Here is a 5,689-nt window from a genome sequence, read left to right as displayed (position 1 = left end):
AAAATAACATAAAACAGAACAAATCAAAACTATTTTCATCGACGAAATTCATCGTATAAACAACCTCCTATTCTATATAGTATACATATACGTGTAATCACGTACATGCTTCTTATTGTTCAGCCAATAACAATAGCATATTCTGTTGGTTGGAATACATACAGCATACCTACAGAAGACAGACAGGCGGATGGATGAACAGAAGGACACAATAATTTATTTGTTTTCTTTAATTTAACAATGATAAATATATTAATCATTGTTGTTGTAAAATGGTTCCTAAAATGCTGAAACATAAGTCACATGTGCATTTTAATTTCCATTTCACTAGCAAAGTCATTGGGGAATCATAATCACGAAGATAGCGTTTCTTTAATATCCAGAACCGGAAGGCAACAAAGCGAAAAGACGAAATAACGCCAAAGCGCCAAAGCGAAAAAACGAAATAACGCCAAAGCGCCAAAGCGAAAAGACGAAAAGACGCCAAAGCGCCAAAGCTAAATAACGAAATAACGCCAAAAGGAGGGAGAAAAGACGCCATTTTATCTCTTCGCTTTGGCGTTATTTTCACTTCGGTTTGGCGTTATTTCGTTATTTCGCTTTGGCGTTATTTCGTTATTTAGCTTTGGCGCTTTGGCGTTATTTCGCCTTTCGCTTTGGCGCTTTGGCGTTATTTCGTTATTTCGTTATTTCGCTTGGCGTTATTTCGCGGGCGACAAAGCGAAAAGACGAAATGTCATATATCAGCCACCATACTAGAGACCTTTGGAACACAATACATGGTAGCCATTCTAATATAAAATTACAAGGTCGTGTGAAAACGGAAAAAAAATAATTCAAACTCTAGAAAATAAAACAAAATGTATCTGTCATTATAGGAATCTGCAGCTGTATCTAGATCCCGGCATGAAGCTTACCAAAATTCATAAAATTTTAGAGTTTAGACAACATCCTTATCTAAGGCCATACATCTCATTTGATTCGCAACGAAGGGTTGAATCGCAAAATGACTTTGAGAAAAACTTTTTTAAGCTCATAAACAATGTCGTGTTCGGTAAAACAATGGAAAATGTTAGGAATCGAGTAGACATAAAGTTAGCTCATACTGAGAATAAAATGAAAAAATATTGCGCAAAACCATCTTTGAACGATTCAAGATATTTAGCGAGAATTTGGTGGGCATTGAGAATGCAAAAAAATAATTATTACTGAACAAACCGGTATATGCCAACTCACCCTTGTCATGATTCATCAAACAAACAAAACCCCGGGATATTTTAAAGACGAAACGATATGTACGTGAATTTTTTGTTCGATAAGACGAACAAGATGTGTGAAATGAATACAGTTATATCAGATAAACATCAGTTACATGTATATACAATCAACACATCGGGGCTGTCACCTTTTGATGATAAGCGCTACGTGCTTTCTAATGGTTGTGATACGCTTGCCCTTCGCCACTATAAAATAGAAATATTAGTATGGTGGCGGTGGCGGGTACGGTGGTGGACGTAGGTACGATGGTGGACGTGGGTACGGTGGCGGTTACGGTGGTGGACGTGGGTACGGTGGTGGACGTGGGTGCGGTGGTGGACATGGGTACGGTGGTGGACGTGGGTGCGGTGGTGGACGTGGGTGCGGCGGTGGACGTGGGTGCGGCGGTGGACGTGGGTGCGGTGGTGGACGTAGGAACGGCGGTGGCGGGTGCGATGGTGGACGTGGGTACGGCGGTGGCGGATTCTTTCTGTAAAGGAATACATTTTGCTAACTTATACATTTATAGAAGTTTAAATGGTTCCTTTCATTTCATAGTCGTTACAGTTTGTATACTGCCTCTGCTTAGTTTTTTTATAAAGTTATATGGTAAACTTTGATTTACCTGTTTAGTTTGGCAATAAATTCCATTTAACAAAATAGTATTTTCCTGTCTCATTTCTCTTTTTTTGATATTTATTTTTCTTGTAAGCGTTTTTTTATGTCAATGATTTCAACTTTGATTAGGTTGTGATTATTATTATATCTAGTGTAGATTTTTATGATATTATTCAAAATACTCAATACATTCACAAAATTGTAAATTATTCCTTTCATTCTTTCAGTAATAATTACCATAACTTTAGTATGCGAATTCGTCTTACCGTAGTGGAGGCTTCGAATCCAGGCAGATCAGGCTGACGGAACAAACTCGAGACATGCTCAAGGTAGGGAAAAGGTTCAAGGAACCCCCTAATATTTGTATACTACCCCTGCTAACTTATACATTCAAAAACGTTTAACTGATTCCTTTCATTTCAAAACATGTTTAAGTTTGAATGCTACCTCTGCTGACTTTTTTATTGGGTTATATGACAAACATTTAAATCTCATTTTGACAGTTTCATTTTTATCAACCTGTAGTTTTGGTCATACAGAATACTTGTGTTCTACCTCCATTGGTTTTTTTCAAATACTGATTATTGTATGTTTTCTTTTGTGAAATCTGTCTCCTGGTGGTATGAAAATTTGTATTCTTTTTGACATTTGGATGTTAAAGTACATGAAATTTAGACATGTGTAGGCTTGTCTAGTATAAACTTGAAACTTATCTTTTATGAATCGAGGATGTGTTAAATGGGGTACTCAGGTGAGATCTTTTGTTGTGTTTCAATGCGTGTAGATTTAGTGCTTGGGTGCTTTATTACTCTGTACCCTGTCTAGTCTGTGGATGCGTAGATATGCACTCATTGAGTGTTTTGATTCATTATATGCAGAAATAAAACCATGTTCATAGTTTTCTAATATATATGTATATATATAGAATAAACATCAATCCGCCTGAGGAAGCCCTAGAAGGCATAAAGGCCTCGCGGTCGATCTGAAACATACCATTTTGTTTGGCATTTAGATTAGTTACTATAGTCAGTGATAAATATAAGCTAGAGGAGCGATTAAATAATTTAGTAGGTAATCATAGAAAACAATGCTATCCAGACGAAATTATATTTAGCGGTATTCAAAGAGCTAAGGAGAAGGGTCCGATTTCAGTTAACGAACCAAATAGTACCAATACAAGTCAAAAGGATAGTAAACCGTTTGTTACGACACATTCAACCCTTACAATTTTCACATGTTTCCAATTATGAAAGTTAACGAAGAAATTTTAAAGAATAACAAAAACATGCAACGTGTCTTGGAGAAGAAGAAAATGATTAATTGCAAAAGACAACCAAGGAATCTGAAATGTTTATTGTGCAAGTCAAAATTTGAAGAAAAAATAAATGTAAATTACAGCGTGACAAAATTTTTTAAGAATGGCAAAACATTTGAAATGAGATGTAATATGAATTGTAAATCAAGAAATGTAATATATGCTGTTATTTGTAAGAGATGCTCTGAATTTTACATAGGTCAAACTGGAAATGAACTACGTCAAAGAATGGCAGTTCATCGTCAACAAACCAAAACTGATAGTTTACGAAATTTATAAGTTAACAAACAATTTCATCAGTGTTCAAATTTTCAGTTTTTAGTTTTACCAATTTACCAAATGAACACATCAGATACTATTGCAAGAGAGTTAAAAGAGAACATGTTTATTAAAATTCTAAAACCGGGCTTGAACGCGGGAAATTTCGAGCACCTCTTACAAATTTTAAATGTACTAATTCCGTATGTTTGATATGTTCGGATGAACTAAGTATTGTGCTTTGAAATTCATTTTAACTATCAGATGTTTTTAACTTTTACTATTGAACAATGTATTCATTTGAGCATTTGTAATATGCTCCGTTTCTTTTACCATATATATTTCATTGACGCATTTGATACAAGTACATTCATGTAATCTTTTTAAGACGTCGCAATTTCTAGACGTCCCCATTATGTGTACTCCATTTATGACGTCACAAATAAATTTAAATCGCCGGAAGAGCCCCAAATTGGGCGAAAGCGCTAGCCGATTATACATGTACTAGTCTTCGTGTTTTGTTTTATTCATATTTTTACCGTCACATGGACATTTAATACTATTTATCGCTATATATATATATATATATATAACTAGCGTTGTTTTTATAATACTCAATTACATGTACATGTAGTTTAGTTTTTCCCATACAGGTATGGTTCATTTCAAAACATTTCATAATTTCATAGCCCTTACAGTTTGTATACTACCTCTGCTTTTTTATCGGCTTAAATGACAAACATTCAAATCTGTTTAGTTTTGGCATTACATTCCATTTAACAAAATAGTATTTTTCTGTCTCATTCCTCGATATTAATTTTTCATGTAAGCAGGCTTTTTTATGTCAATGATTTTAAATTTGATTAGGTTGTGATTCTTGTTATATCTAGTGTAGTTTTTATAATACTCAATTATACGTAGTGTAGTTTTTTTTATGAATAAATACTCAGTACATTCATAAAAGTTTAAATTGTTCTTTTTAATTTTTCATGTAAGCGTCTTTGCAATGCTTAGTGCCAATGATTTTAACTTTGATTAGGTTGTGATTCTTGTATCAATAATATTTAGTGTGATTAGGTAAGGTAAACTGAAGTATTAATGTTGAAAAATGTGGTGCTATTTTGATCATGTATGTTGTTATCTTGCCATAATAAATGTTTATTTTGTAAACTTTTCTTTTCTTTTAAATTAACTGGTTGCTGTATTATTATTTCCTTTATTTCCTCCAGAAATGAAGAGTTACAGAAATAACGAACAACACACGTATAATTCAACACTATTGAAAGAGAAGAAAATGCATTCACAATCATGGTCACACCCTTACATAGTGACACACACATGCACATGGACAGACACACACATAAGAGAATAATAATAGTACCCGCATCATACCATAAAGTACTTTAAACACAACACAATAATTTAATAGATACTATTACAGTCATTATACGGTGATAATTATGATGATAGACAGTATAACACTAATCATTCATTACATCACACATTGATATAATAGACATATTTATACTCCTCAAACTACATTATCATATAATAATATAGACAGTAATACACTTCTCGTACTAAGCAATCATACAACATTGTAATAAACAGTATTACAAGCATCACACTATAAATTATACAGCATTATTATAGACAGTATTACTGTTACATAAGTCTTACAATACAATCATACATTGAGTAGAACACGTTGCACGAAGTCATACAATATAGTCATACAGTGGTGTGAAATACACAACATACAATATAATAATTAACTTGAAGTAACAGCGCAACCATGCAATGATTTCAGTTGTAGTAATACATCTCACAAGATTAATTCATACAATACAAACAATATTATGAATGGTAGTGAGTTGCACTAATCAACAGGAAAGACGTAGGAAATGCTTGCCTACTAATATGAATACAAAAATATATGTATTTCATGTATTCATCTTGCTGAAGCGTGAGGTACACACAAGTAAATTAGTGATCATATTACTCAGTATACAACATTCAAATATCTAAGGATAAATTACATAATGCCACTGTATTGAAGAATTTTAGTAATAATAACAATGGATTTTATTCTAAAGTCCTCCAGTTCATATGGAGATAAGTCATAATTGAAAATACCACCAAGAAGAACATGAAGTAGATGGTAATTAGACATTACATTAAGATTAAACACAAAATCTATATCTTTTACAGTACTGAGTACACACCAGAGCTGGTCACGTA

At 33.4% G+C, this 5,689-nt stretch overlaps 1 pseudogene; it reads left to right on the top strand.

Moving 5' to 3' along the window:
* The first annotated feature begins 1,484 nt into the window (after nucleotides 1-1,484).
* LOC110454674 overlaps nucleotides 1,485-5,689 on the top strand; it is a 20,212-nt pseudogene continuing 16,007 nt past the window's right edge.

This window comes from Mizuhopecten yessoensis, unplaced genomic scaffold, assembly GCF_002113885.1.
Source record: "Mizuhopecten yessoensis strain PY_sf001 unplaced genomic scaffold, ASM211388v2 scaffold8009, whole genome shotgun sequence".
Lineage (NCBI taxonomy): Eukaryota > Metazoa > Mollusca > Bivalvia > Pectinida > Pectinidae > Mizuhopecten > Mizuhopecten yessoensis.
The sequence above is the reverse complement of the archived record's forward strand: the minus strand, read 5'-3'. Positions and strand labels throughout refer to the sequence as shown.